We start from the raw sequence: 8,558 nt of genomic DNA, 5'->3' as shown, positions 1-8,558 counted from the left end.
GATGTGAAGAATTCTTGTATTTTTTTAATAATTTTATATAATGAGTGTAATATTTCCCTTTGGCTATATAAGGGCCTTAAAGTCAAATCACAAGTGTTTGACTCTTTAGAATGTGGAATGGTGAAATACCTCTCATTCTTTACTATATCTTTTAAGAGTAAAAGCCAAAATACATTTTTGTATCTTAGTTGATGTCTTGTTACAATGTCTTAAGGTGGATTTCATGTTTTGAGTTATAATGATTGTAAACTTCTAAAATATCCTGTAGGATATCATTTTGCTTAGAGTCATATTAAATGCATACAGTCTTATCTCCCAGGTTTAAGTCTTACCTCCCTTGGACTCATGAAATCACCTTCAACCTAGTGACATTTTTTGTTAGTCCCTCTCCTTTCAAATGTATTTAAATGATTTTGTTAGGCAAGTCCTTATAAGATTTAACTTTATGTATTTATAAAATAAAATTTATCATGCATTTAAAATATTCCAAAACATGCAAGACTCTAGAGCTATAGAGGTGTAAGACACAGTGCTTTTAGAGAGTATCAGTCTGTTGCAAATGAGAGACTTATGATCAGAAAGCTAATAGCAAAAGTAGGAAGTACTGCAATCAACATAGGAATGTAATGTTAAAGCAGCGTAGAGTAAGGTTTATCTGAGATTTCTCATTTCCAATTATTCAAGACCAAAAATCATTAAAATGGCATTTGGAGACATCAGTGCTCCTGCTCAAATTGTCCTTTGAGTCTGCTACTACTTCACAAGTGCCCTACATTACAACCAGATATGGTAGCTGGCTGTTTGGCTCACATGTGGGGTTTTCTCTCCTGAATTCATTCTCTTCATTTCGTCCCTTCATCCTGGACTCCACTTCCCAATCATTTCTACCTCTGATAATCCTACGTTCATTTAATACCTAGCCTTCCATGTTTTTAAACTTGTTTGGATTTGTTCTTTTCCTTTCAGACTACTGTAGTGTTTTGTGTCATCTGCCATGGCATTTACTCATGAACATGTACTCTGAGCACATGTGCTATAATTTATTATAGTTTATTGTTTTCTCTCTTCTCTCACCCACTTCAGATTCCATCATGCATCCCTAATTTATCTCATAAATTTCTATTAAGAAAATAAGAAGCTCACAGGGGTTTCCTATATTTCCACCATAAATAGCTATCCATCTATTTCACCTCTCTTTCTATTACTTCAAGTTATCTCTGTTGTGAAGCTCATTCCTCAGGAATTTACTGAGTGCTCTGATTATAACATCATTGCTGCCACCCTCACAACACTCATTCCTTCTCCTGTTTTACTGTACAGAGTGTGATCAAAATATACGGTGCATATTCAAACTTAAAAAACATATTACACTAAAAGACATATTGTCATTAATTTTTCTCAAATACTCTTTCTCACTTTGAACACACTTATCCCATAGTTCTTGCCACTTTCTGAAGCAGTTCTGGAAGTCAGATTTCGTCAGGGTTTTGAGATATAAACAAAAACATTTTGAATGCTGCTGCTGAGTGGCATCTAATAGAAAGGCAAGCTTGTAAAACATTACGGTGTGTCTTCGTCCACCTTTTGGATTAGATCTAGTACCAGGTGCAATCATGCTCTTCCACAAAGTCAAAATGGCCATGAAAGGTAAATGTCTTCAATCATCAATTCAGGACATCGAGGTAGCCATGATAGTTCAACTAAAGACACTTATGAAGATTTCTAGAACTGCTTCAGAAAGTTCTAAAAATACTAGATAAGTGTTTTTTAAGCAAGGGGGCATATTATGAGGGAGATTAATGACAATGTGTCAGTACCCCCCTGCCAGCACAGAGGAGGTGAGCCGCTCCCAGTGCACAAGAGGAGGCTTCTGGGCTGCCGTACCCCTACCACCCCACCATCAGCACAGAGGAGGTAAGCCGCATGGGTACCAGCACCCCCCCCCCCCCGTCAAAAGGAGAAGACATGTAAGCAAGTTTCAAAAACAGACTTCCAGATCACCTAAAACAACCCCAAAGGGAAATGAGATGGAACATTCTGATACTCAAAAACCCGGACTCCCTGAACTGGCAACAAAAGAGGATCTGGAAAAAATGAAATCAGAAATGATTTCTCAGATAACAGAGATTTTGCCCATAGTGCAAGACATGATTAATAAATCTAGAGAGGATGCAGATTAAAAAATAGAGGATCTGAGGAACATGATGGAATCCCAACATAGGAAACAAAATGAATCCATAAAACAGATGCAAACAGATTTCCAGGAGATTAAAAACTCCAGTGAAAGTCTATGCAGCAGAATGAACCAATGTGAGGACAGAATTTCAGATATAGAAGATAAGATTGCAATTAGTGGCCAGCAAAAGAAAAATTGCTTCAAAATTATAAGGGAACATGAGAAATCAATCCAGCAGCTGCTAGATGATACAAAGAAGAATAACACAAGACTGATTGGAGTCAATGAAGAAACAGGAGAGAGTACAGATGACATAAAAAAAAAATTGTTCACAGAAGTGATGAAAGAAAACTTCCCAATCAGGGGAAAAGAACTTGACATACAGATAAGTGAGGTATATAGGACTCCAAGTAGCCTCGATCAAAAAATCTACAATAGGCATGTAATAGTTAAGATTCCAGAAACCCAACAAAAGAACAAAATTCTACAAGCAGTTAGAGAAAAGAAACAAATCACACACAAGGGAAACCCCATCAGAATCACAGCAGACTTCTCAATGCAAACCCTCAAGGCAAGAAGAACTTGGAGTGATGTATTTGAAGCCCTAAAGGAAAACAACTATCATAAAATCAACCAATAACAAATGCTGGTGGGGCTGTGGGGAAAGAGGAACCCTGCTCCACTGCTAGTGGGAGTGTAGACTGGTGCAACCACTTTGGAAATCAGTATGGAGATACCTCAAAGAACTAGGACTGGAAGTCCCATTTCACCCAACTATTCCCCTGATGGGTATTTTCCCCAAAGAATTAAAAGAATCATACTACAGTGATATATGTTCACCCATGTTCATAGCAGCATAGTTTGTAATAGATAAAGTTTGGAAACAGCCCAATTGCCCATCAACTGGAGAGTGGATAAAGAAAATGTGGTTTTTAAAAATAAAATCGAATACAACTCAGCCATCAAAAATGAGAAATTAGAGACATTTACAGCTAAATGCATGAACATTGAGGTGATACTCCTAAGTGAAATAAATAGGACATACATGCGTAAATGCTGAATAGTTTCTCTAGTGTGAGAAACTGAAAGTATAAATAAGGACTAAAAGGTATAATAGATAATGTGAAATAGGAAGAAAAGGGGCAAAGGAGAAGGGGAAGTGAGAGGGGTAGGGGAAAGGAAAGAATTGAATGGAATTAGTATGAGAAAACAAAAAATTGGAAGCAAAGTCTTTGTAAATAGGGAGGGATGGAGGGGTTGAGGGTGGGAGGGCAGGGGATGGGAGAAAAATAAGAACCAAGAGAGATTATGTAAAGTTGCAAATTTCCAATGATGAATGTCATTATATTGTCTATAGTGTACCAATAAAATTAATTTAAAAATTGTTACTGTAAAAAAGGAAGGAAATAATCTCATTTCATTTGAAAAAGAAATGTACGTGTTTATGTCAACATTGATCCAAAAATGGGTACTTGTGTGGGAAAAATATCAGTTTTCAAATTAAAGAAATAAATTTGTTTTTACTTTTAGCTTGAAGCACATGTTTCATTGTTATATAGCATAATTTTAAAAGATCAGAAAGTCAATTCTTTTTCATAGTTTTTATAGTTCTATATTTGAATTTGAATGTATTACTAAGAAAATGTATTTTCAGTTTTTTAATATAGACATTAGGCTCTATTTTTGTTTCTAATGCTTAGACTTTAGATTTTAGTAGCTTTATTGTTCAACTTGGTAAGATTTTATGTATGTAAAGAAAAGTTTTTAGAATTCATTTCCTTCTTTTATTAAAATAAATCACACTTTAGCTTTAGAAAACTCAATTCCCCTCTAAGTATTTAATTGTTGTGAGTTTTAAAACTTTATATAAAATAAGACTAACTTTAATAATCCTTAAGTAAACTCAACTACTTTTTTAAAGTAGAGGTTAACTTAAAATATATTTAAATTGTACCACATGTTATTGTTCACAACTCTCTTACAGTATAAATATATAGGACTTTTAAGTCTGCTTTTTAAAATTAAAAAAGTCTAAGTTCAATAAAGGAAAAACTAAAGTGGTCAGCCTAAATATGGACTTGCATTAGAATTTACCTTATTGCTAGGGTGAAGAAAAAAAAGACAAGAAAAAGTTTGCCAAAGCCAGTATAGGAAATTATTAGATTATGTATATTACTGACTATGCTAATGTATGAGTTACTGAGGTAATTGTATTTATGGAGGGGTTCACTGAGATTTGAACTTTTTTGGGGGGGTGGGTACGGGGGATCAAACTCGAGACTTTGTACCTGTGAGGCAGGGGGTGAAACCACTGAGCTAAATCCCTGGCCTCAAGATTTGAAATGTTTTTAAGGATTCTTCTGTGGTAAAAATTTGGGAAAGGCTAATCTAGGCAGACCAGGATCATTTTATTCAATGAATTCTGTTGTAATCACTGTAAAGCACCCTTGACAAGACCTTGGTTTTTCTTCAGCTAGTCAGTTCATCCTACCGAGATTTACAATGCCTAAAACTTTCTTGATTGTCTAAGAAGGGAATGTTATATTCAAACTTAACGCTTTTCTTCCTCACCCTAGAAAGTGACTGCTCAGATTTTTCCTTCATGGTGAATGGTACCATCACCTACTCAAAATTTTCAAATTGAAATCTATCTTTCCTCATTTTCTCCCTGATATTCATTAGAGTAAACCTCTAAAGCAAATCTTAAATCCCTGCACTTCTCTCTAAAGCCTCTACTATCAAATCTGTGCAAACCAAGACTATCTCTTGCTCTGATTGTCCAGATCAACATCTATCTAGTCTGTCTCTCCAATTTCACCATTACCTTTGCCTATCCATTCTTCTTCCTAAAGGAACTGAGTAATCAGTAAAATAAAATCAGATTATCTTTCTTGCCCCCGACTCCTTCCCTTAGGTTAACATTCTTCAGTGATTTCTCATCATATTTAAAATAAAATAGGCTTGCTATTCCCAAGTTCTATCTAATCAGTCCTCTGTCCATGCCTATGTCTTTATGACTTATGAATTCCCTGACTTTTGCCCTCTATGATTCAGTCACTTGTCCTCCTTTCTGTTCCCCCTAAAACCAGAGCCTGACCCCAGCCAGGATTCTCATTTCATTGGCTGGCTCATCTTCCCGAAATGTCCCCTGCCTAATCTCCTCACGACTGGTTCCTTCATGTCTTTCAAGCTAGACCTTAATGTCACTATCAGAGAAGACTTTCCTGAGCTCCAATTTAAGTATCCACTCAATCGTTTTTTTAAAAAATTGAGATACATTCACAAATTAAAAGTGTACATATTTATGGTATGCAACATAATGTTTTTATATATGTATACATTTCAAAATGGTTAAATCAAAGTAATAAACATATTCATTGTCATGTACTTTTTGTAGGGACAATGTTCAAGATTTATTTTGTTAGCAATTTTCAGGTATATAATATATTTTTCTTTCTTTGACAAAAATGTGTATATTTGTTGTGTGCAACATGATTTGAAATATGGTGTAGAATGAATGGCTAATTGGAGTTAAATAAAATATATGTGTTACCTTATATTCTTATAAATTTGTGTTGAGGACATTTAAAATCTACTCTACTAGCAATTTTCAAGAATACAATATCTTGTTATTAATACAATGCAATACTATTAACTGTAGTCACCACACTGTATATCAGGTCTCCTTAATTATTTATCATCACCATAGTGTAAAGTAGGTCTCCCACTGTGCAACAAAAACTCTGTTCACTTCCACCAACATCTACTCTCCCACCACCATTACCCCAGCTCTGATAATAAACATTCTACTCTGCTTCTGTGAGTTTCACTTTTTTTTTTTTGAGATTTCATGTCAGTGTGATCGTATAGTATTTGTCTTTCTGTACCTGGTTTATTTCACTTAGCATAATGTCTTCTAAGTTCACCCATGTTGTCATTAATGACAGTATTTCTTTTGATATCCCTCTATTTTAATTCTTGTGCACTTGGTATTTGTGACAGTTTCTAATTTCCATAGGATTTATTTTTCTGCCTTTGATTTTTTTCCAAGAGCATGCAAATTTAACGAAAGCAAGGATATTATCTGTTATCTGTCTGGAAAACTAAAGTATATATAGATTAAGTAGATAATTACACTTTTTTAAATGGCCACACTAAAAATATTTTAGATTGATAGTGACTGACATAACAGATGAGAAGCACATGGAGACTCTTTTATACATGGTAAGCATCATATGACATATACAAGTTTTAGATACATATTCATCACCTTAGTTTCCTCTTGTGTAATATAAAAATGTTGGATACAGATGTTCAAGACTCTTCAAATTTACATTCTATAATGAGCTACAGTACACTTCCAGTGGCCTTATTATTTACTAAGCACCTACATTAATCTTGACTTTACACTGCAACAAGAGTATCATGCATCTAATCCATATGAAGATCATTGATGTCTTTGAGATTTGCTAATCATCTGAAGTCACATTTTCTTATAACATAGTTTATTAGAAAGATACTTCCAACAACTGCTGTTATAAAATTTTCTATATGAAAATTTATTAAATTGAGGAAAGAGGTGGTAACATTTTTAAATCTTAGGATTTTTTTCCTCATTATAGATGTGGGAAACTTTTCAAAATAAGTTTTTTACTTTCTGCTGGAAATGTTTATTTCTATTTTATACAGACTTGCTATGTTACAATTAACATTAAGTGGTAACTGGCAGGTGTAACTGACAGAAACACATTATTTTTGTGTTGCTGTGGGGAAAATATTCGCAGAATCAATATGAATCCATTTGGGAAAGTGGAGTTGTTTAGAGAAATATAAATATCTTCACTCAGTTTTCATCCAGTTATTGACAGTTCAATGTGAAAGTAAAATTGGAAAAGCAGTTCTCTTCTACAGATCTTCTCATTAAACATAGTGCCATATAAAATACAATTTTATGGTTATCACAAATATTTTCCTTACATTCTATATTTTCTTTATTCCCTGTGACTAACTTTACAGCAGTTTTAGAATTCTTTAAAATAAATTCACAAAATTTTCTAAGACCTGAAAGCTATTCTCTTAACAAGTTAAATATATAATATTAACTATTCCTTTAAGTCAAAATAGATACTAAATTTTATATTAATCAGAATGATATCTTTGCATATTTGAACTTTAATATTGGCATTTATTTTCCTTGGAATAATAACCAATAATCTCTTGTAGTAGCTGATTTATACAGCTAGTTAACAAACCAAACAAATAAAATCCCCACTTATCTCCATAATAGTAATAAAAAGCAAATGAAATGTTGATTTCCATGCAAGATTATAAAATTAATCATTGTGTGCTAAAAGTCACTTTTATAATTTCCAAAAACAAATGTATTCATTGTATTATGTATATATTTTTAAAGGGTCAATTATTATGAAGATTTATATGTGTTCATAATTTTTATATCCTGCTAATAATAACTACTGAAGTCTTTAGCTATATACATAAGGAATGACTATGAAAACCCATCATATAGTTTTTTCAATATATTAAGAACCTAGTTTACTTTTATTATTTTTTTCGGTACTGGGGATTGAACTCAGGACCTTGCACTGGCAAGGCAGGCACGGTGCAACTGAGCTAAATCCCTAGCCCCCCTAGTTTAGTTTTATGACTTCAGTGGTCACCAACATTAATGTGGCTAAAACCTTTGCTCACAATCAAAAGCTCAATTCTGTATTTTCAAATCTCTACCATATATTTCCTATGGGGATGCCAAAACTGTTTCAATCTCAATGTATCTCAAAGCTGAAATAATTATTGCCAATATCCAAAACATCTTTCATTGCCAATGACCCTATGATTTTCTGTCATACTATTTTTTCCTAGCATTTATGCATATTTTGGGAAATATATGATGAATTATCTATTATACAAGAAAAACACTGAGAATGCAATATAGTGACTCTGTTTTAGCCATATTAATGTTGGTGACACTGAAGTCATAAAAGTAAACTAAGTTCTTACTATATTGAAAAAACTATATGTTGGATTTTCATTGTCATTCTGTATGAACACATTTAATTGCATTTATCTAATTAGTATTATGAATATGGTGTTGACAAGGTTTGGTTATTCAATGTGTGGAAGTTTTAGTGAGACAAAATTCATTTTGTTTTGGTTTTTGGTTTTCTTTTGAAATCATAGTGGATGCTAGGAAATTTACTAAGAGAATAGAGAAAAGGTTTTATGAAAAACATCATTTCATTGCTGAACATATTGGATATTTAAATGGATGTTCATGAAGGGATAGACACAAAGACTGATAATCACAAGGGGTAATGGCTAGAAGTTACATATTTGAAATAATCAGAATACATAAAGTAACTGA

Source organism: Heterocephalus glaber, unplaced genomic scaffold (assembly GCF_053883595.1).
Source record: "Heterocephalus glaber isolate CG9 unplaced genomic scaffold, H.glaber_assembly_v1.0 deba00000122, whole genome shotgun sequence".
NCBI lineage: Eukaryota > Metazoa > Chordata > Mammalia > Rodentia > Bathyergidae > Heterocephalus > Heterocephalus glaber.
Note: the sequence above shows the minus strand (reverse complement) of the source record.